Raw genomic sequence first — 23,584 nt, forward strand, 5'->3', positions numbered from 1 at the left:
GATCTGAAGGAGGAAAGGTGTAGGGCTAAATGCAAGTGGAGCGCAGAACTTCCGTGTGCCCTTCACACAACAGTGCACACCTGCCTCTCCCCTCCATCTGCTACTGCACTGCTACCTGTGGGCCCTTTGTGCTCGCCGCACGCACATCTGCCTGGCTGCCGTCCATGTTTACACATCAAACAGTCACACACATAAACATCCACAGTGCTTCTGCTGCTACTGATGTGTACATATGCACACACACACACACACACACACACACACACACACACACACGTGCGCACACATTTTCAAGGAAATGACCAAGGTTTGGCAGCTTTTGCTCTGTCCTCCGAGTAGCAAATGATTTCTAGTCCTCTTCCTTTCACGAACATTAAATTTCCTCCCTTTTTTCCTCCCTTAGTCTTTCCTCTTCTTTTTCCTGTTTTTCTTGCCTCCTCCCCACTCCACTCTTCCCCTAGCACTCAAGGCGCACCCCTTTCCTTTCTGCCAGCAGGGGGCACCACAGTTCCACAAAGGAGGCGCCCCAGTTCCAAGGCTTGACGCTCCCCATTCCCACTAACCCTTGGGGCCGCCTCACTTCCCACGCTGCCACTCCTGCGAGAGAGGCACAGGCAGAGTCCTGGCTGTCCAGTTCCTCAGACGGGTGCTTGAATCCTGGTTTCTTAGCTGTGTGACTGCTGGAGGCATTTCTTAGACCTGTTTTTAAGCCTCTGTTTCTTGGGCTGTAGGAGAGAACGGTTACGGGGTTTTAAAATGAGATTTTCTTTCTGCTGTGGGGCATACGGGAATGAGCACAGAGCGAAATCCGAGGGAAGCAGCCACAGCTGGAGGGGATGTGGGATGGAGGAAGTGGCTTGTGTATTTTTATTTATTTTTGTGCTGTTGGGAATTGAAGCCAAGGCCTTACACATGCTAAGCAAGCGTTCTACCACTGAGCTACAGCCCAGCACTGAGGAAGTGTATTCTTAATTTCTTTTTTGTTTAATTTGTGGAAGGAGAATGCTGAAGAAGCACAAGAGAGAGAATAATATTAGGCACAGTGGTGCATGCCAGTAACCTCGGCTACTCTCCAGGCTGAGGTGGAAGGATCATGTGAGCCTCCAGGTCAGGACCAGCCTGGACAACACAGGGAGACCTTGTTTCAAAACAAAACAAAACATATAGACTGCACTAATAAGAAAGATCGTGCTTGGGCTGGGGATATAGCTGAGCGGCATAAGTGCCTGCCTGGCAAGTAAAATTCCTGGTACCAAAAAAAAAAAAAAAAAAGAAAGCTCATGCTTAAAATGCATTACACGTATTCTTTTTTTCCCCTTCTTCACCGTAACCCTGAAATACTTTCTTTTTAATCCCTATTTTAAATATAGGGAAATGGAAAAGCAACAAGGTTAAGTACTTGCCACAGTTATGTGCCTTATAAATGGCAAAACCGGATTCCACTTGTCAGTCTGACACCAGAGTCCACGTCTCACTCTCTCTCACACACACACCCTCAGAGAGGAGACTAGACCCAGGGCCTTTGCACTGAGTGACATCCCTGGCCTTTTTGTTTGTTTGTTTCCTTATCTTGAGACAGGGTCTTGCTAAGTCACTAAGTTGCCCAGGCTGGGCTTGAACTTGCAGCCTTCTTGCTTTAGCTTCCCAGAGTGCTGGGATTACAGGTGTGCACACATACCCAGCCCAGAGTCCATGTCACTAGCACTCCTTGATGGAGTCTCTAAAGAAGCAGGTGGGGCTGGCTTCCACAAGGAGCAGGGGAGGAGGCCTTGGTCTAGGACCTGACAAAGAGGACTGCAGAACAGGAAGGCATGAGGCGGGTGTGTGGCTAATGGCTGCTGAGGTCATATTTGATACTGTGATAACAAGAGTAGAGGCTGGAGTCGGGGAGGTGAGGCCATCAGAGTGGGGCCTAGGGTCCCGCCCCGTCTCCCAGGAGTTTCCTGCAGAACAGTAGGCTGAGGCTGGGAAGGGTCAGAAGAGGGAAAAGAAGAAGGTGTTAAGGGCTTCAGGGAAAAAGGGCAAGTCCCACACCCCTCAGCTCAGTGCAGTGCAGGCAGAGCCACCTGTACAAGAAAGGGAACCCAGGTTTAGCACCTCTTACATCCCTGCCTACCCCAATTCTCCACACGGTTTTCCTGTTCATCTCAGAATGAACTGAGAGCACGTCCCATTCATCTGGCCCTGCTGCCCAACACATCTGAAGTTGTTGCTGAACATTTCCAGAGTGAATGGGCACACAGTAACAAAAGATAAGTACTTGGAGCATGGTGATGCATGCCTGTAATCCCAACGAGGCTGGGGCAGGAGGATTGAGATTTTGAGGCCAGCCTGGGCAGTGTAGCAAGACCCTATTTCAAAATAAAGTTTTTTAAAAAGCCAGGGCAGGCTGGGGGTTTAGCTCAGCGGCAGAGAGCCTGCCTGGCAAGAGCAAGGTCTTGAGTTTGATTCCCGGTACTGGAAAAAAAAAAACAAAACCAAAAAAAAAAAAAAAAGCCAGGGATGCAGCTCAATTATCCAGAATGAGGAAGTCCCTTGGTTTGACTCCCCAGTATCACAAACAAACATGACAAATGCTTTGGGCTTCGGACCTTGACGCCATCATCGTGGACATCAACCTCCGCCTGTCTCTAATTGTGTGACTTTACCTCCTGAACCTCAGTCTCCTTATTTTATTTTATTTTTAAAAAATTTTTTAATCTTTTATTTTGAGACAGGGCCTTGCTATGCAGTTCAGGCTGGCCTTGAACTCACTGTGTAGCCTTCAACTTGCAGTGATGCTCCTGCCTCAGCCTCCCAAGTGCTGGGATTACAGGCGTGCGCTACTAACCCTGGCTCAGTTTCCTTATATAGTCAATTTCATTCATAGACTCTGTGTTTGTGAATTCACTTACTAAAATTTATTCATAACCCAAAGCAATACTTTTACAACTTTCGCAGTTATTCATGGGCTTGTCTAGAGAGGTAAAAATTTGGAGTCACCCAACACAAGTATTTCCAGCTGAGGTCTGTCGGACAGTCCTGTCTGCCTTCCTGTTTCCGCGCTGATCAACAAAATTTCTTTTGACAGTCTACTTAGCGCCATGTTTTTCACAGTTTTGTGTGAATTTTGGGTGATTTTGCTGGCTCAAGTAGCCCCTGGTTTCAGTGTTGCAGTACTATTTAGAGTTCCTAAGCACAAGAAGGCTATGAAGCGGGTAAAAGATGTGTGCCAGGTAAACTTGATTAAGGCACAGGTTGTAGTGTTGTGGCCATAAGTTTAATGTTAGCGACTCAATAAGATAGATCAAATGAGGTGTCTTCACACATAAAACCAGGTTATGTAGCAGTGACTTGGCAAAAATGTGACCAGAAAGTTGCCCCAAACCTGTACATTTCCCAGAGTAATGGTTTAGTATTTTTTTAAATATGTTTATATGTTCTATTACACAGTAAGGGGTCCACAGTTGTCAGTAATGTGATGTATATTTTAAAATAGAACAGGGGAGCCGGGCGTGGTGGCGCACACCTGTAATCCCAGCACTCGGGAGGCTGAGGCAGGAGCATCACTGTGAGTTCGAGGCCAGCCTGGGTTACAAAGTGAGCTCAAGGCCAGCCTGAACTGCATAACGAGACCCTGTCTCAAAAAAAAAAAAAAAAAAAAAAAAGAACAGAGGATTTCTTTTCCCCCATCCGGTACTAGGAATCAAACTCACGACCTTATGCTTGCCAGGCAGGCGCTGTGCTGCTGAGCTAAATCCCCAGCCCCTTGGTTTAGTATTTGTTAACTCAATGTTTATGGTAACTTTGTGGAACACAACTACTGGGAATAACAAGACTGGATTGTACATAAATAGAGATAATGATAGAATCTCCTTGTGGTTTAAATGGGAATGTGTTTGTAAACTGCTCAACATGTGTCTGGCACATAGTGAGGGCTCAATAAACGTTAATATTATGAATGAAAGAAGAGTGATTTTCCCCAAGTGTTTCTTTTGCCAAAGGGCCAAGCTGAGATTGTCTGGCTCTTGGGCAGGACCCCGTGAAGAGAACTGTGAGGGAGCCTGAGCCATGGGCAGGGGCCAGGGGTAAACAGCAGCACCCTTAGGCGGGGTCAGTATGTCACAGAGGCCTCAGCTACCCTGGTCAGCAGTGCTGCTCCAGGAAGCTGCAGAAGCGTTCTGTGTCCATGGGGCCATCTCACCTGCTCCGTGCCCCTCGGCCTAGGGGCCCGAGGTCCCCCTACCGCAGGTCACGTGCGGGCTGCCCCCGGCCTGGTGCTCGCAAGATGTTCAAGTGTAGCCGAAGAAGATACCGGCAGAAACAGCAAGGCCCAGCTGCTGCTACCAATCTTGCCACCACGAGCACTGACATCAGTGACCCCCACACTGCCACAACCAGTGTGTGGATCCTCTCACCTCCAGGTTAATAGGGGGGCATACAGAGTGGGCAGACCTGTGCCTGAGTGTGGGAGGGTGAAAGGCAGGAGCAATGACGTTTTTCTCTGTGCTGCTTATCAACTCTAGGGACAAATTGTGAAATTTCAGCTCCCAGGCACGGAAGGTTGTTTTTTTGTTGTTGTTGTTGTTTTGTTTTTTCGGTCTTTTTGATTTTTTGTTTGTTTTGTTTTGTTTTTTTCCAGTACCGGGAATCGAACTCACGACCTTGAGCTTGGCAGGCAGGGGCTATGCCACTGAGCTAAATCCCCAGCCCCCTTTTTGGGCTTTTTGAGACAGGGTCTTGCTATGCAGTTCAGGCTGGCCTTGAGCTCACTTTGTAGCCCAGGTTGGTCTGGAACTCTCAAAGATCCTCCTGCCTCAGTCTCCTGAGTGCTGGGATTACAGGCATGGGCCACCATGCCCAGCCCACAGAGGGGTCTTGAAAGCAGGCATCTCGAAGTGCAAGAGCCTGAAGTGGGTGGAGCAGCTGGAGGTGGATGGCCTGGGGAAGTGGGTGAACCAAGGGCAGTGGACTTCCAGAAACACCCTTTCCTCTTCTTTCTCTCCTCAGGTTTCAGGCCTCTCCATCAATCTGGGAACTTTCTCATCCTCTAGAATGCCCAGAAGCTTGGCCTGCTCTGGACCCACATCTCCAAGGGGCTGGAGATGGTGAACACAAAATACAATCATTCTGCTCAAACTGCCTCACTCCATACTGGGTATTTTGAGCCATCTCTGCGGGGTGTGAGGGCAGGGTTGGGGCTGAATACTCTCAGGGACAGGCTTCAGCAAGGGCAGCAGGCATCACACTTGGGTAGTGACAAGACAGGACAAGATTGGCCACACACGTGTGTTTCTGTCCTCTCCTCTTGGCCTGCCCTATGAGACAGAGGTCTTTCCTATCTAACACTACCTTCTTCACAGGCTGAATGGCTTCCATAGACATCTTAAAGGCACAGGGAGGCACAAATCAGAGAGAGAGAAATTAAAAGACAATTCCACGAATGTTCCAGTAGGTGTGCCTCTGCGTGTGCTGGTCGGTGTGTATGTGCAGCTCCTGGTGTGTGTCTGAGTGAGCGTGTGACAGGAGAATGGGCGTACAAGGTGCACGTGACCTAATGTGCCTTTGTGATCCGGCGTGCTTCTGTGGCTGGCTGTGTCAAGGAGTGTTTGTGAGGGGACCAGGAGCCAGAGCTCGGCAACTGCTCTCCTAAGAAGAATGAAGGTCAGGAGGGGGTGGGGGCAGCCTGAGGGAGGAGAGGGTGCAGAAGCCTATCACCTCCAGCCACAGCCATCCCCTCCCTCTCAGGTCAGTGGTTCCAGGACAGGCAGCTGAGCTGAGATGCTTGGGGGCGGGAGAAAGGGAGTTTGAGCTCAGTAAGGGGGGAGGGAGCTGAGCTCTCTGGCTTGGGAATTTTCCACTTGGATTTCTGAGTGTGTGCCCATATGTCATCAGGTGTAACTGGACTCCTGTCAGGAGTGTCTCCATGGGCTTGTGTCATAGTGGCTGGGAACATTGTGAGGGTCTCTGTCTCTAATATTTTGCTCTGTGCATTTTTTGGTGTGTGTCCCAGTATCTTGCGAGTTGAGGGTGAAACTGAACCTTGAATTATTTGGAGGCCTGGGCCGGTGGGGTTTAAGAATCTAGGGTCATATCCTTTGCGGCCTGTAAGGGCAAAATAAATTTTGTCTAAGTTCATCTACTTCACGGCTTGCCAGAGACTGGGACTCTGAGGAGAGAAAGAGGTGAGGTAGGAATTCGCTGCCACATTGTACCCAGACAGCGCTGGGCCCCTTAAGGTATGGGGTTGGGGGTTTGCTGACCATCACCCAGAGCCAGAGGGTAGCTGGCCAGTGCCCAAGGCCCACAAAGGAGCCCCTACATATAAATATGCATGACACAGTCCACAGATACATGCAGAACTCAAAAATACACGATGCAACACACACATACATGCAGGCATATGGTATAAACAGATACGCACTGACAAAAAACACATAGAACCTCCCCGTAATACATGTAACCGTACATACACACTCCTACAAATCAACACACAGACACAAACAGGCGTGCAACCAAAGTGTAGAAGCATATAGACACAGACCCTTGCAATCACCCTCATGCAAACCCAGGTGTACACATACACACACACACACAGACACACTCACCAAACTTCCCTGCCCCTGTGGCCCTGGAAACTGGAAGCCTCCCTCCCTGTATGAGTGTGAGTGTGCATGTGTGTGTGTGTGTACCTGTGTCTTTGAGTGTGTGTGTGTGTGTGGTGCTAAGCTGTGGGAACCCGATGACATCACCTCTTCTGTCTATTTTTAGCTCCATCTGCAGTGACGCTTCTTGCTGCCCTCCCCCCTCCAGGTTCCCAATTTTCTTTCCCCTTCAGGCGCTCAGAGGCAGCAGCTGCCACAGGGCACCCACCACCTCAGTTTAGGTGGCCCTCTGCCAGAGCTTCCTGCGGGCTGAGAACACCGGGCTCTGGGGCCAGAGCCATGGGACAGCCTGGAGCAGAGGCCTGGAGTAGCTGAGCTGACCTGGCTCTCTGCTTCCGCTTTCCAGTCCGCAGCTCTGCCCCTGTCCACAGTGCCTGTGATATGCCAGGGAGGCGCCTAGCTGTGGAGAGAGAGAACTGTGAGTGAAAAGATGGAGTTCCATGACACGGTGCCATCAGCGCTGTATTTCAGTGGGAGACAGACATGAAATACATCACAAGGTGCTTTAGGGAATTGCAGCAAGGCCTCTGGACACTGGTAACAGGTTTAGGATGATTTGGGGCTTTTTTTGTCTTCCATCTTTCACAGATAACATAAGGTTGTTTTTTTTTTTTGTACTGGGAATCGAACTCGGAACCTTGCGTTGCCAGGCAGGCACTGTGCCACTGAGCTATATCCCTGGCCACAGAAACATAGGGAAATAAGGGACATCACAAGGAAAGCAGAGGGAGCACACTTCACCCTTGCAACAACACCTCTAGATTTCTACTTCAGTGCTACCTTCTCACACGCAAGCTGTGCTCCCAACATTACACCAACCCACCTTGCAAGTGGAGGGCCCCCTGCTACTAACATCCCCCTTTCCTTTGGATCCCCAAAAGGCAGGCACTATTCTCATCTATAGATAAGAAAGCCACAGCCCAGTGCTGGCCAGACTTCGCAGTGCCCAGGGGAGCAGTGCAGGGGAGATGGCAGGCAAGTGCAGGGGGAAGTGGTGGCACTGGGACTGCTGGCACAGGTGCAGGAGCTCAGGCCTGGCTGGGGCATCAAGAGGTGGCGGGGAGGAGGATGGTGGCGCAGGGGTCTGTACTGAAGAAGGCTGCTGCTCCAGTCTGCCTCAAGCAGCCACCGGAAGATCTGGTTTGGCAGCTTCAGACTTGTGCTACAGAGCTGGAGGAGGGGTCCAGACTGCTCCTCGGCAGGTGGCAGGGGTGGGGGTATCTTCTACCCCTATGTTTCACCGACCAGGTGGTTGGATTTTTCCAATCCTTTGGAGTGTAGGAGGAACAGCTCTGGGCTGGAGGCAAGGTCCTGGAGTTCTAGTCCTTGTTCTATGCTAATCCCTGGTGTGATCCTTGGGAAAAGTCCTGGCCCCTTTCTCGGCCTCAGTGGGACTTTCCAGGAAGGGATTCTATGAGAATAGGTTCCCCATCCCCCAACTCCTGCCCTTTGGATTCTTCTGGAAGTGTGATTCAGACAGGAATATACAGAGGGTTGGGGTCAGACGAGACAGCCTCTGAGGTGGCAGGCTGGACGTCCTTTGTTACTAATGGGTCAATGGCCGGAAGCCCAGCTCCAACCCTACAATGCAATACCGGTCACCCCACCCTTACCAGGGCCCCCACTTCCGGCCTCTGTTCCTTCCTCCTCTCCGGGGAAGGCTGCAGCGCTCCCTGGGGAAGAACCTTCACATTGCCTACACTGGCTCCTTGCCACGTGCTTAACCCTCTTTTCCCTGTTAACCGTTTGGCCAGGCCAGTCTCCTACTAAGCTTTCTTCCCCCTGGATCCTGAGCTAGACCAGAAAGGAAAGACTAAAGGAGCCTGGTTTTCCTGCTAGCTCAGATACTGGAGCTCAAATGAGTGGTTTGGGAGAGATAGGATGGACTCAGTGCTAGGGCCTAAGATTGGACTGCCCTCTCGCCCTAGGAAAAGTGGAATCCATCTCCTACTCAGCCCCCTCTTTCCTCTGCTTCAGCTGACCCAGAGAAGTGAGCCCAGCGCTGAGATTTGCAACTTTTAGAAAACACAAACCCAGGGCGATGTTACAATGTCAATGACAAAATTCATTAAACAATAAAAGATTATGAAATTCTAGATACATAGAGTCCACAGTCATGGAATCTTGGCATCATAGAATTGTAGCATGGTAGAATCTGAGTTTCAGAAGCTTAGGAATCCAGAATGGTGGCATCACCAAATCCCAGGTCATAGCGTTGGAGTATTCTTGAGTTGGAGGTTTTGAGAAGTCAATTAATGAACTACCTACAAGGGGATGTCTAAACCTGGGTATGCACAAAGGAGTTTGCGGAGGAACTCTGGGAGAGGGGCAGAAAACCTGAGACACATGAGGTTTGAGTGAAGCAATAAACCTGCAATGAACTAGACAGAAGTCAGTCCGGGAACACATTCCTGCTTCCTGAAGATAAGGGGCAGGGGTGTGGCAAGTGGAACTTATAGAGCGACACTATAAACACAAAGAAAACTACATGCACCACATGTAGTCCCAGGACTCAGAAGGCAGGAGGGAGGATCACTTTAGTTCACGAGTTTGAGAACAGTCTGGACAATACAGCACAACCTTGACTCAAGGAAAAAAATCATGAAGTAGCTTAACACATACATCAGCCCAGCACCTCCAGCTTCCTCATGGTTGGGGTTCACATCAACCAAGGACATTTTCAAAGGTTAATCAGACTGTTTAGGACATTGGAGGGCAACAACCCATGTCTGGCCTTTTGGGGGGCAGACAGGTACCAAACATGCTCCGTGCTTTATTTGGGAGGTGGCTGGGAGAAGCAGATTTTCTTCAAAAAAGATATTGAGCCCTAAGCTACATGGTGCATACCAAAGCCACCCAGTCAGTGGGGTTCAGAGCCTGTGGCGAGGCCCTGAGAGGGGACCTTGTTGAGGCTACCTGTGTGAGGTGGTGCTGGAGGGAGCTGGACATGGATAAAACAGGAGCTAACCTTGAGGCAAACCCATACGGGGACCCTTGTCTTGTTCCTGGAGCTGGTTACTCAGCAAACAATGGAGATATTTACCTAGTGTTCCTGGGAAACCACTGCAAACTCAGGAACCCGGAGGAGCAGTTCCAAGGAGAGGCAAATGCCAGGCCCTGCTGGGTGTGGGAAATGGCACAACGTCACCCGAAGGTCCTCTTGCTCAGCTGCCCGTCTATAGACTCAGCTCACTACCCCTGCTGTGACCTCGACTCAGACCCCCTCTGCCTCCCTCTCCTTGCCTGCCTGCTGTTCTGCTACTTTACCTGCTGTGTGACCTTTGCCAAAGCCTGCCTCTTCTCTGGGCTGCAAGTCTTCTTTTCTGCCTTTTGAAGTCTATAATTGGGTCCTGAGGGCAGCTTTTAGTATTGTGTAGTCCTGGTTTTGTCCAGGGCAGTTTTAGAGTCAGATAGCTCCAGACTTAGCTTCCACAGAAAGTGTCGGGCAGCTTCGGGGAAGAATGCAGGGAATGTGGAATAGAAATAATGCTCACACTTGGCATCCTGTATGTCAATGTCAGTGATGAGTATTTTCATAAACATTATATAATGTCCACAAGTACCACTCTCTGTATATAAATCATCTCCGCTCTCTCCTCTTTCTCTCTCCCTCCCTCCCTCTTCACTCCCTTCCTTCCTCCAGCCCTCTGTCTTCCTGATGTTGGGGGTTGAATACAAGTATGCTAAGTATGTATTCTGCCACTGAGCCATACCCCAAGCCCTCATTGCTTCCATTTTATAGATGAATGAACTGAGACTCCGGGAGGGTAAATAACATGCCTAAGATTACGCAGCTAGGGAGTCACAGAACTAGAATCACAGGTCTGTCTATCTACACCTGGGGCTATGGTTTCAGGTTAGCATTGCTCCATGTAGCTTCAGTAGGTAAAATGAGAGCACATGGCTGAGAGTTTCAAGGAGATGTGGTGGATCCTGAGAGATGGTGAGTTCCATTTAGGTTAGTGTGGAATAAGGGCTTACAGCTTCCTGAGCTTTAAGCTCAAGGGAATTCGGTACTCTTAGCCCAGACTAGAGACAGCTGGGCTGGGACGGAAGTGAGGAGGCTGGAGAGGGGACTGGGGTAGTTCAGAGTGGATTTCAGGGTGTTGACACGCTGCTTCCTCTGCTCCTGGAGAGAGGGTGTATATGTTGTAGGGGGCTGTAAAAAGTGGGGGTTGCTTCACTTTCTGGGGTGGGCTGGTTTCCCCTCCCCCAGTTGGAGTTGGTTGACAGGTCTCAGGAGCCAGGGGCACTGGGACTTTCCTGATGGGACAGTATCATGGTATGTTCACACTAGGTCCACTACCTTGAGGTTCCCAGCAACCTTGTACAGTTGCCTCTCTCAACTGGTCCAGAGGAAGTGGAGGATTCAGATGTACTCCTGACCCCTGCCCAAGGCTTGGTCCTCATAGGAGCACGAGAGATCCAGGAAGTCACTGGCTCAGAGGAAGAGCTGGAGGCAGCCTTGGAGGAGGTTGTCTCATCCAGACCTTTAATGTCAAGGTGAAGGAGGAGCCTGAGGTTCAGGAAGGGAGCAGGACTTGTCAGAGTTCACCCCGCAGCCACTGCTGTCCCTGCCATACACTCCTCTTGGCGCTGAGGACACAAAGTTGAATCAATCTTGGTCCTTGTTCTTGAGAGCTTGCAGCCTAATAGGAAAAAATAGGCGGTAGTTACACGGAGAAAGATATTAAGGCTAAGCAAGAGGTTCAGCCTGCACACTGAGAGCTTAGAGAAGCAGAAGCATGGACCGGCCAGAGGCTGCCTAGAAGATGCGCAGGTGGGTTTGGTTTTGCTTTGTTGTTTGTTCTCTGTTTTCAGATGTTGTCTGTTTTCACTATGTTGCCCAGGCTGGTATTGAATTGCTGTGCTCACTCGGTCCTCCCACCTCGGCTTCCTGGGTAACTAGGACTCTAGGCATGCATCACTACACTGGGCTGCAAAGGTGGTTTTTAAGCTAGGTTCAAAGAACTGGCAAAATTTTAGCTGATGCAGGTGGGAAAGAGACTTTTCTGAGGGAGAAACAGCCTGAGCAGAAGCTCAGAGCCAGCACTGATCCACTGTGTGGGATGAAGGAACTGCCCTGCCAGGTTGGCCCATGTGGCTAGAGGGGATGGGCAGTAGGTCAGCCAGGGCCAGCACTTGAGGCCCAGACTGCCTGTGCTTTATGAGAAGGTAGTAGTTACTAAGATGTAGACCCCAGGGAAATGAGGGCCCCTGGGTAGCTGCTACTGGTACCTGAGGTGACTATAACTATAAATGTTTTGTTTTGAGACAGGGTCTCGCTATGTAGTTCAGGCTAGCACTGAACTCACTATGCAGCCCAGGCTGGCCTTGAATGTAAGGTGATCCTCCTGCCTCAGCCTGCTGAGTGCTGGGATATAGGTTTGTATAACCACGTCCAGTTTATTGCTGGAAAAGTTTTAACGGGTAGAATGGGAATTATTGGGCTATCACCATTTCAGGCACTGGCAGTTTCCTTTAATTCAACACACACACACACACACACACACACACACACACACACACAGCCTCAGTCCCATCTCACTCTAGGAGGGCCCTGAGATCTGGTTGGAGATTACTAGCAGTCATCCCAAGCCAGGTTTCCTCCTTTTCCTCCCTGCTCGGCTCTGGGCGGTGGTGGGAAGGAGGAGGCGTCCTTAGCTCTGGAGCTTGGGCCGCAGCGAGCCTTCAGCACGCTGCGTGATGCAAATCCGCTCCGGATTTACTCACGGGATTTCTTTCAGTTCTTTCCGTAGACAGGCGCACCCGGCGCCTGGCCGGACTGGAAGCGCCTCTGCTGGCCCTGGCGGCTCGGGAGGGGGGAGGGTGCCTTTCCCGCTGGGATCCCGAGGCCGGCCGGCCGGCCGAGGAGGGGTGTGAATGTGGGAGTCTGAGGCAGGGCTGTGGCTAACGATGCCCGATGCGGGGAGGGAGAGGAAGCCCACGTCTTGCAAGCGCCTCTCGAGTCACCAAAAGTTCGACTCGGAGTGCGGGGTGAGAGCAGGCAGTTTGAGCAGGAGGGACCCTGATCTTGAGGTCCCTACCTGAGATTTGGGGAAGGAGATTTGCAGATACGCGGCTGGTGAACGATTTGGGGCAGATGGGGTAGAGGATGCGGGAATCCCTAGGCTGCCCCAAGCCAGAGGCTCGGCCTGTGCTAAGCGCACTTGTTGAGTGCAGGTGTGATTCGGGCACACATCCCTGTCCTGTAGGAGGACCATCTGTCCTGCAGGAGGTTGCTGGGGAGCAGGAGGGTGAGCAATTGGTGATGAAAAATATTTATCTGCAGGCATAGAGAGAGGTTATTATTTTTTTCAGTTTTAATTTTTTATTAGTACATATTTGCGGTATACAGTGATCACAGTCTTTGTGGGGAGTTGGTGCATTGATGAGATTTGATTGAGTGCTTATATAGCTAGACTGAAGAGGAGGCATTCTTACTTTTTCTGGTGTCCTTATGATCAGAAAATGCCAAGCCAGACATGGTGGTACAGGCCTCTCTAGTCCCAGGGGTTTCCTGAGCCCAAGACTTTGGGGCTGGCCTGAGCAACATAGGAAACTGTCTCAAAAAAAGAAAAAAACTTTTTTTTTATTAAAAAAATTATATAGACCTTGGATTCAGTGCTGCTGAGACACTTGTTTGACAATGGAGTATTTGCTTTAACTTCCCTAAGTCTGTTTCCTTATCTCTAAGAGAAGAATCACAGGATTATCTAGGCACAGGGTTTGTCATGAGTTGGCATCTGGTGTTTGGAACAGCGCTCCCTTACGCGTTGGCAGTGAGAGCAGTTGGTCTAGTTTGGGGTGTGTGTGTGGAGCGCGAAACAGTCTATGGGAAGAACAGAAACCTGTGCTAGGCCTTAACACACAAGCAAGAACTAGACTAGGAGAAAAGGGGGCAAGAAAAGGATGCTGGTGAGATGGAATAGTGCGGACAAAATGAGGCAGGCAAGAGAGAGCAGAGAATTCAGGCAGACTGTACAGCACGAGGGAGTGGAAAGAGATGAGGTTCAAAAAGGAGCAGCCCGAGCTGGGCAACGTGGCACTGTAGTTACTGAGTCTGCCTCTTACCTTGAGAGCCCTTGAGGGCTCCTCCGCAGAAGCAGGAGGCAGGCTTGTCTCCTGTGGGGCCTTGTGGAGGCAAGGAGACCCGCAAAGGAGAGGCTGTGGCAGTGCCACAAGGGAGGGGGGTAGTGGCAGGAACTACAGTGGTGGCACCAGGATAAAAGAAGTGTAAGAAGGGGCTAGGGATGTAGCTTAGTGGTAGAATGCTTGCCTAGTGTGCACAAGGCCCTGGGTTCACTCTCTAGCACTGCAAAAACAAAACTAAAAAATTTTTAAAGCTGATAGATTTGAGAGGCAGAGACAACAGGACTTGGTGATGGATTCAGCAGGAGGTCTAAAACAGAGGGAGGTGTGTTGACTTTCTGTTACTGTGACAAAATACCTGAGAGAATAACTTTAAGGTCAAAAGTTTTATTTTAGTTCCTGATTTTAGGAATTTCAGTCCATGGTGGCTTCATCCTGTAGCATTGGACCTGTGGTGGCCTAGTCCATCATAGCAGGAGCACAGGGTGAGGGAGGCTGGTTTACCTCATGGCTGCTGGAAACAGAAAGGGAGGGATAGGATCCCAATATCCCCTTCAAGGGCTGATTCTCCATGACCTCATTTCCTTGTATGAGGCCTACCTCCCCTCCCCCCACCGGAAATCAAACTCACGACCTTGTGCTTGCCAGGCAGGCACTGTGCTGCTGAGCTAAATCCCCAGCCCCAAGGCCCACCTCTTCAAGGTTCACATGTACCCCAACAGCACCACAGCTTGGGGACCAAGACTTCAACACATGACCCTTTGCAGAGGGACATTCAAGATCCAAACTATAGTTCAGTGTGGTGGTGCACACCTATAATCTCAGTACTCTGGGAGGCTGAGGCAAGAGAAATCACAAGTTTGAGCCCAGTCTGGGCAGTTTAATAATTTAGCCAGACCATGTCCCAAAATAAAAAATAAAAAAGATGCTAGGGGTATAGTTCAGAAAGAAGGCCTTGGGTTTAAACCTCAGTATGAAAACCAAGCCAACAAAACAAAACAAAATCCCAAACTATACCAGGATGGCCCCATATGTCTAGTTTGGATTCTAGAGTGGTGGTGTTTACCATGATAAGGGTTAGGAAGAGTAAAACATTTTAGAGGAAGCTGAGTTCAGTTTTGGACATGCCTACGACCACACTCCGGGACACAGCGTCCAGAACCGGGGTCCTTAATCTCTCTTGGCAATGACTCTGTCCAAAAGATGGAAGGGCTATCATTGGCCACTGCTGCTGGCTATTCCCGGGCTTTCGCTCATTGTACGTCCAGCTGGAGAGGCCACAACTGGGGCTGCTGCCGTCACTGGGCAGGGCTTGGTGGATCTCTATTGTGCTGCACTGCCGGGCACTTTTCTGGGCGTAGTCATGTTACATGAGCTCAAGGACTGGACTGTCAGACTGTTCCCAAAGAGTTCAGGGAGGGGGCAGTGCTCTGTGCTGCTAAGATTACCATCTCCACCTGAAAGTCGAGGAAACTGAGGCTCACAAATTGAGAGGCAGAGTCAGGATGTGAGTGAGCATCTGTGTGTGACGCACTATCACAGTACCTACCAGTCGTGCATTATTAGTGGTTATGTTTGCTCTGCGAGGCCAGGGAAAGTACAAGGTCTATGTTTCCTTGGGGGAAGTGATCCTGTCAGGAGGGGTTGTGGGGATCAGGGAAGGAAACAGAAAGCTTCCTGGAAGTGGTACCATCCATGTTGTGCTAGAAGCATAGTCTTATTTTCTGTTTTCTAGCCAACAAGCAGTGGCAGGCAAGCTGTTGCCTGCGGAGAAGGAAACCTTGAGGCCTAGTGGCCCATGGGTAGACTATGTCCACAGAGCCCCACAAGTGGTGGGCTGGGATTCCTGCAGACAGTTCCCATAGGCCTCAGACTCTGGATGGGTCAAACTAAGCGTCCTTTTTTGACTAGCATTCCACTGGCAGCTGGCATTCCTAGCATTCTGGGATGCTGAAGCAGGAGGATCACAAGCTTGAGCCGAGCCTTGGCAGTCTAGTGACTTAGCAAGATCTTGTCTCAAAATAAAAAATAAAAAGGAGATGGAGATATACTCAGTGTGAAGGGCCTGGGTTCACACCCCAGTGCTCCTTCCCCTACGAAAACATCATATGATGAGATGGTACATTCTGTGTAAGGAAGGACTGGGAATTGTAAGAAATATAAGTAAAGCTAATCTTTCTGTGGATGACTGGGAAAAGCTTGCAAGACAAAAGAACGCTGCTAACCTTCATTTGTCACCCATCAAGCATTTTTCTTCCAGGTTATCTAAATAGCTGAGGCAGACTGATGTACAGGGGGGTGTTCATATTAATAGCCATGCCTTAATATCTCCCTGCTAACAGAGGAGACTTTCAAAAACTTTTTTGAGATAGGGTCTTGCTATATATAGTTCAGGCTGGCCTTGAACTTGGTACGTAGTCCAGCCTGGCTTCAAACTCAAAGCAGTCCTCTTGCATCAGCCTCCTGAGTCCTGGAATCACAGGTGTATGCCACCATGCTTGGCTTAAAAACAGATTAATATTTATTCACTGTAGAAAGCTTGGGAAATACAAGCAAGTAAAAAGAAGAAAAAATACAGAAAGCATTTTTTTTTTTGAGACAGGGTCTCATTATGCAGTTCAGGCTGTCCTTGAACTCACTATATAGCCCAGGCTGGCCTCAAACTCTCGACAGTCCTCTGCCTCAGCCTCCTGAGTACTGGGATTACAGGTGTGCACCACCATGCCTAGGCCTAAAGTATTAATTTTTACATATTTTCTTTCTTGTTTTTTTTTTATTTTTTATGGTACCGGGAATCAAACTCACGACCTCATGCTTGCCAGGCAGGCACTGTGCTGCTGAGCTAAATCCCCAGCCCCCTATATTTTCTTTCTTTTTCATTTCTGGGCATATGTGGCTTCTGGGCATATGAAGTATATATGGTTAATATACTGTATAGACAAATTTGTAACTTTCTTTCTTATTCAGTGAAATTATAAGAACTGTCCTTATCATACCACAAGTAGCTGGGGCTATAGTTCTACATCATAGCACTTTGCTAGATTTCATTTTCTTTCTTTCTTTTTTTTTTCTTTCAATACTGGAGATTGAGCCCTGGGCCTTTATACTGAACTATATCCCCAGACCTTACAAAATTTTTTTTTCCTTTTCTAATCAGCTTTTATTGGAAAAAAGTGTTTTCTGAGACAGAGTCTTGCTAAGTTCATCTTTCTCTTCAACCTCCCACAATGCTGAGATTACTGGCATGCACCACCATGCCCAATTTAAAATTCTTTTAAGGGCTGGGGATTTAGCTCAGAAGCACAGCGCCTGCCTGGCAAGCGCAAGGTCGTGAGTTAGAGTCTCGGCACTGGAAAAAAAAACAAGAAAAGCTAAAATGCTTTAAAAAAGTTTTAGTGACTGTATAATCTTCTACTATGTGGAGTTATCATATTTATTTTAGATATATGGATTGTTTCTATTTATTTTTGCTATTATATAAATGCTATGATTAAAATCTTTGTGTGTAAGTTTTTGTCAATATTTTGGATATTTTTTTCTATTTATTTTAAAGAGAATAACAATAAAAAAGAATGACAGCAAAATAACAACAACATAGACAAAAACAAAACAAAGAAAAAAACAACAAAAATGATACAGGACTTCAGAACAAAATGATAGAAATTAACAGTGGCTGTTTTATTACATATTGTTATATTCAACGAAGTTGCTCAGATTACCAGACGTAAGAATGCAAGATTGATCAAACCATTAAAGAGAATAAAAAGCATTAGAAATGATACAGTTTCACTAGACAAGATGGTAGGAATTCACCAGTGGTTGTTATATTGCATATTGTTATCTTCAAATTAGTTGTTCACATTACCAGATACAAGCATGCAAAGTTGGTAAAAAAAAAACCAAAAAAATTAAACGTTAACTATTCCTTTCAATAAACCATTAGACATCAGCAGTACAGTTATCCCAGCCATCCTTCTATATATATATATTTTTCCCTTCCTTTTTTCTTTTTCTCCTTTCCCTCATCCAAGTTGTTCCCTTCTTTGAGCAATTTCTTTCCCTTTCATAATATCTACTGTACATTTTGGGTTTTATTTACTCTTTCAGGTTCTTACACTAGGGAGACAATATGATGTTTACACATGTGGTTCCAATTTATTTCACTTATGAGTATGGTCTCTAGTTGCATCCATTTACCTATAAAAGCCTCGAGTTTATCTTTTTTTATAGCTCAGTAATACTGCATTGTACAAAAAAATCACATCTTTTTTATCCATTCCTCAGTTGATGGAAATTTGGGTTGTTTCCAACATTTAGCTGTGATAAATTGTGCAGCTATAAACATGGGTGCATATATACTGCTGTGGTATGATCTTTTTAATTCTTCTGGGTGGATATGTTTGGACAAAATTTTCTAGAAGTAAAATGACCAGATCAGAGAATCAAAATGTTTTTAAGGATTTTGATATATAATGCCAAAAAGCCTTCCAGTGCCAAATATACTCAATCACGCTGATATAAATGTAGGTACATCAGACTATGGAATAGTGCTAAATATTGCCCAGGAGACTTTTGATTCTCCTGCCTCAGCCTCCCAGAATGCTAGGATTACAGGCTTGTACCACCAAAGTATTAACATTTTGAAAAATCCTTTTTGGCCTGGGTGTAGCCCCATGGTAGAGATCTTTCTGAGTATGCATGTTTGAGGCCCTGAATTCCATCCTCAGCAACACAAAAACAAAAACAAAACCTTGTTAATTTGATAAGTGGAAAACAACATGCCCTCTCCCTCTGTTTCCTGATTTCTTCAAGGCCTAAGAGACATGGATCCCTTAGGCCAATCATTTGGTCCAATCTGACTCATGAATTTCTGTACTGATCAGAATGCTTCACTAGTTGGCAGGGTTTGACCATTGTTGTGGACATTTTGTTTATTTGCCTGTCTGGAATTCTCTCCTTCTTTAGGCTACAATCTTCCAGTTTTCCTATGAGGAACACTACTGTCCTTTTTGGTTCAGGTGGCTCAAGTGGGCCGAGCTTGCCCCTAGAATTCCTGGGGCAGACACTGAGACTTTGGCCTGGCCATTTGTTATCACAGAGATGATTTAGGGATGAGCATTTCACCCAAGTAGGACAATGAGAGACTTTGCTGGAAAAAATGGAACAGAGGCCCCCTCTCTTATTAGGGAGTTGGGGTAGAAGAATGAAGCTAAAAAGTGTAAGCCTGGAGCTGGTTTGTGTCTGCCTTTGCTATTCAAGGGGAGAGCTCACCTAAGGCAGAAGTCAACACTCCAGCGATGCCAAGAAACGGGGATGATAAATAGCCTGATTTTTGTTGAGCCCCTAGACTCAGGCGCCTAATTTTTTAGCTATAGGAAGCACAAACCTTCCTCTTTCATTTAAACCAGTTTGAGTTGGGTTTCTTTTATATGCAACTGAAGAGTTTCTATGGTTTTGTCTGGTGTTCAGAAAAGGCCAATATGCCTGATTTGTTACAGAAACAGATTCTGAAGGCTAAAAGATCTTCAATATCTTCTTCATCCATGTTTTATATACAAATCTGCATGCGTTTTAGTCAGATATCAGTCTAGTCTCCACTTCCTTCATTCCAAGGATAACATACTCCTTGCTTCAAGAAGTAATCTGTCCCATCACTGGAGAGTCAGTGTGGAAGAAGAGGCATTTTTTCGTGTACTGGCAGAACTAAACTACCTTCTAACCCCTAGGCCTGAAACTAAGATAAATGACAGGAAAAACCTAATCTGATGACCCAAGTATTTTGGCCAAGTCCTTGGATACATAGAGAGCTACATTTAGCTAGGCATGGTAGTGCATGCTTATAATCCCAGCTATTCAGGAGGCTGTGGCATGAGGGCCACAAGTTAGAGCCCAGCCTGGGCAACTGAGTGAGGCCCTATGCCAAGAAAACCAAACAAAACTCCTAAGTTTAAGAGTAAGAGAGAACTAAATGGTTTGAATAAGCAAATGGGTTTTTGTTGGCATGTTGGCTTTTGCTTTTAAGAATTCAGGGGCCAAGAAGAGAGAGGTGGAGAGAGAGAAGCAGGACAAAAGAAAGTTAGATGACATGGGATAGTAACAAAACAGCTTCTCATAAAAAGAACCTCTTGTACTACATTTGGGAAGTTTTCTGTTGCTGTAGTAAGTTCCATGACTCTTTAGTATAGTTTGGTAACAAAGGTAACGTGTGTGTGTGTGTGTGTGTGTGTGTGTGTGTGTGTGTGTGTGTGTAGTTACAGCAAGGGTTGGAGGGTAGCTGTTGTAGAACAGGGATAATGCATGTGTAAGGCAATCCATAAGCTAAATTCAGATAGTTGAAGCAGAGACTCAAAACCTGAGGTGATCATGACAATGCAGTTGCTCTGGGGCTTTGAATAATCTTTGGGAATATTTTTGGGAATCTTTGAGAAGGAGGTTTGAGCCAGTCTTGTATGGTTTCTCAAGGGGCAGAGAGAACCCCAGCTAACAACTGTATTGTACACATTTTAAGACACAGTTAGCCTCTTTAAAGCCTTCCCCATAACCAAAGGTATTTTTTCTTTGAGGGCCTTGGAGACCAAGTCTATGGCTTTTGTTCCACACAACTATAACTTTATCATCTGGCTCTGCAGTTAGAGCAGGATTTGAATCTGGGCTTTTCCCTTGACTATGTGAGCATGGAATCTAGAATCTGGGGGGAGGAGACTGACCATAAATAAATAAGATTTGTGTATGACGGAGGTAAGTGTGGTGGAGCAAACAGGTGAGAGGAAGCATGCCATGGGACTAACTTGCCACCTTCTGTAGGGTAGAAAGGAGAGGACTTAATGATAAAGTGGGATTTGATCAGAGACCTACAAGAAGAGAGGAAGCAAACTGTCATGTTTTGGATCTGAAATGCCCCCCAAAGCTCACGTGTGAAGGCTTGATCCCCAGTGCAGCACTGTTTGGAGGTGGGGCCTTTGGGAGGTGATTGGGTCATGAGGACTCTAATGTGGTCAGGGGTTAATCCAGGGATGATTTCCTAATTTAGTGGACTATTGGAGGTGTCAGAACTGAGGAGATGGAGCCTCGGTGGAGGAAATAGGTCACTGAGGGCATGCCGGTAGGTATACGGACACTTGTTTACCGACCTACCTTTTATCTTTTTGAGACAGGGTCCCGCTATGCAGTGCAGGCTGACCTTGAGTCCACTTGGTAGCCCAGGCTGGTCTCAAACTTGCAATGATCCTCCTGCCTCAGCCTCCCAAGTGCTGGGATTATAGGCATGCACCACCATGCCTGGCCCTGATCTACCTTTTAAACAACGGTTCAGATGTACAACTGAGGCTGCTATTCAGACTTATGACCCATCTTTCTTTTTTAGTATAGTTCTATACATCTTGTTTATAGAGCCTCAATGTCTTTTTTTGTACAGTATACCTTGTTCATATAGTACTGTAAGTTTTACTGATTGTACTACACAGAACAGTACTGTAGCTTTATGTCCTGTTACACAGTACAGTACTACATGTAAGAGTTATGCAAATGAAAGCAAAGGCATCAAGTTGGAGTTTCCTCTGACCATTCTTTGTTCTGAATATTATGATGTACACACTGTATACAGTTCCTCATTTAGTGACAATTCACTGAATGACCCTGGTTGTTAGAAAAGGAATGTCTGCGTTTTGTTCTTGGCTCCTTTCTTTGTCTCCTGGCTGCCACGAGGTGAGGTGAGCTGTCTAGCTCAGCCATATGCCCCTGGTCATAATGTTCGGCCTCCCCACAGGCCCAGAAACAACAGAACCAAGTGAACGTGGACTGAATCCTGTAAAGCCTGGGTCAAAAGAAATCTTTTTCCTTTGTGGTTTTTTTTTTTTTTTTTTTTTTCTTTTTGAGACAGAGTCTCGCTGTGCAGTTCAGGCCGGCCGTGAGCTCACTTTGTAGCCCAGGCTGGTCTCAAACTTGAAATGATCCTCCTGCCTCAGCCTCCTGAGTGCTGGGATTACAGGCACGGGCCACCATGCCCGGTCTCCTTTAAGTTGTTTATCTCAGGTATTTTATCACAGCCATGGGCAGCTAACACACAAACCTTACCTATACACGGGGCAAGAAGGCCGTTTTAGGCGTATGGCAGTCTTAGACTTTGGGGTGGGAGTGTGTGGAATGTGTTTACCTCACTGAGGAGGCCAGTGGAGGAAACAGAATGAGTTTGTCCTCCCTGAGTCTCACTGTGCCATCTAGCAAGTGTCGGTGTATTAGTACTTACATCACACAGTGGCTATAATGAGTACTATGATCATTCCTAGCACAGTTCCCAGACCTTGTGATCTGTTGCTATTGATATGACAGCGGGGCTGAGGGGGTGGTTTGGGGGCAGAGTGGCTGCATGCACAAGGCCCTAGGTTCTAGTCCTAGCACTGTGTGGGCAAGGGGGCAGCTAAATAAATTTTCACCAGTGTCAATCATTTCTTTTCTGCAGTGGTGAGGTTTGAATCCAGGGTCTTGCACATGGCAAGCACTATAAAAGTGAGCTGGGGCCGGGGACACAGCTCAGCAGCATAAGCACCTGCCTGCAAGCGCAAGGTCCTGAGTTTGCTTCCTGGTACTCCCCCCGCTCCCTGCCAAAAACAAAGTGAGCTATATCCTCAGCCCTTTTTATTTTTGAGACAGTCTCACTAAGTTACCCAGGCTGGCCTGGAATTTACAATCTTCCTGTCTCAGCTCCCTCGCAGGCATGTGCTATCCAATCCCAACTATTGTTTTTTTAAATTATAATTTGTGGTTCTCTCTATCCTAGTTCTCTTCCTTTTAGTCATGCTTTTATTAGTTTATAATCTCTTTTCTGCAGTCCATTCATCATCACTAAATGATTACCAGTACTTGTTATATGCTACACACAAGGTTAGAAAACCTTCTTAAGATGCCCACTGACCCATAGGGGAGAGAATATCTGTACATTAGTAGTTACCATATAAGGCAAAGTAGGTTTGAGAGAATAACAAGCAAAGTGCTCTTGGAGTTCAGAGGTGAGCTCATGCAGCCAAGCATGGTAGCCTACATCTGTAATCCTAGCACTCAGGAGGCTAAGACAAGAGGAGCTTTGTGAGTTTAAGGCCAGCCTGGGTTCCATAATGAGACCCTGTCTCAAATGAAACAGAGAGATAAGTTCATAAAAGACTTCTGAATATACCTAAGGAAAAGGGTGTATTTGGGCGTCTTTGAGGACAGGCTTGTCACAGATGCAGAAGTAGCAGACCAGGCATCCGAGGAGTAAGAAGAAGGTGTGAGCTGGACACAGAGAACCACATGCCCAAGTCATAGATGGGAAAGGGGAAACTGCCCTTGATGGTACAAGCACAGTGTGTTAGAAGGTGCGACTAGGGGCTGGGGATTTAGCTCAGCGGCAAAGCGCCTGCCTGGCAAGCGCAAGGTCGTGAGTTCGGTTCCTGGTACCGGAGAAAAACAAAAAAAAACAAAAAAAAACAAAACATGTAGAAGGTGCGACCAGATTGTGAAGTGACTTGACGTGAAGGCAGGGAGTTGGAACTTGGTCTGTGAGTGATAGCCATTAAGTACTTTCAGGCTGGGAGTGATAGAGTCACAGTGATGTTAAATGATTGCTGTGGCTGCTGGAGAAAGAGTGTCAGAAGAGGTGGGGGTGGGGATAGGGATGGGGAAGGAGTGGGGTGGGGCCTTAGGAATTAAAATGCGGAGGAAGGACTGCAGAAATGCAGGAAGAAACAGAGGATACTCCAACTACTCCCATAGGATGGGTGGGGAACATAAAGGAATTGTCCAAATATGGCTACAATAAAATCCTTGTCTTCTGAAATTGAGCTATTATAATAGGGCACTAGGCCACCTTCTTT

General features: G+C 47.4%; 1 protein-coding gene and 1 long non-coding RNA gene across 3 annotated transcripts in view; one reads left to right on the plus strand and one right to left on the minus strand.

The window, feature by feature from the left end:
• Positions 1-5,597: 5,597 nt before the first annotated feature.
• The window catches only part of LOC102023014 (phosphatidylinositol 3-kinase regulatory subunit gamma), a 160,153-nt gene continuing 142,166 nt past the window's right edge, over positions 5,598-23,584 (plus strand). The window contains exon 1 of the mRNA XM_013521606.1: positions 5,598-5,727. The gene's annotated coding sequence lies outside the window, so the exon portion shown is untranslated. The remainder of the gene's footprint in view (positions 5,728-23,584) is intronic.
• The window catches only part of LOC102023788, a 62,076-nt gene continuing 47,068 nt past the window's right edge, over positions 8,577-23,584 (minus strand). Inside the window, exons 4-5 of one of the 2 annotated variants that reach the window (XR_263216.1) lie at positions 10,951-11,293; positions 8,577-9,764 (exon numbers count right to left, since the gene is read on the minus strand). This is a non-coding gene — a long non-coding RNA (uncharacterized LOC102023788). Of the gene's footprint in view, positions 9,765-10,950; positions 11,294-14,022; positions 14,251-23,584 lie in introns of those variants that run through there. The other variant, XR_001236683.1, reaches the window with a different exon arrangement.

Source organism: Chinchilla lanigera, unplaced genomic scaffold (assembly GCF_000276665.1).
Source record: "Chinchilla lanigera isolate Chin_1 unplaced genomic scaffold, ChiLan1.0 scaffold00063, whole genome shotgun sequence".
Classification (NCBI taxonomy): Eukaryota; Metazoa; Chordata; class Mammalia; order Rodentia; family Chinchillidae; genus Chinchilla; species Chinchilla lanigera.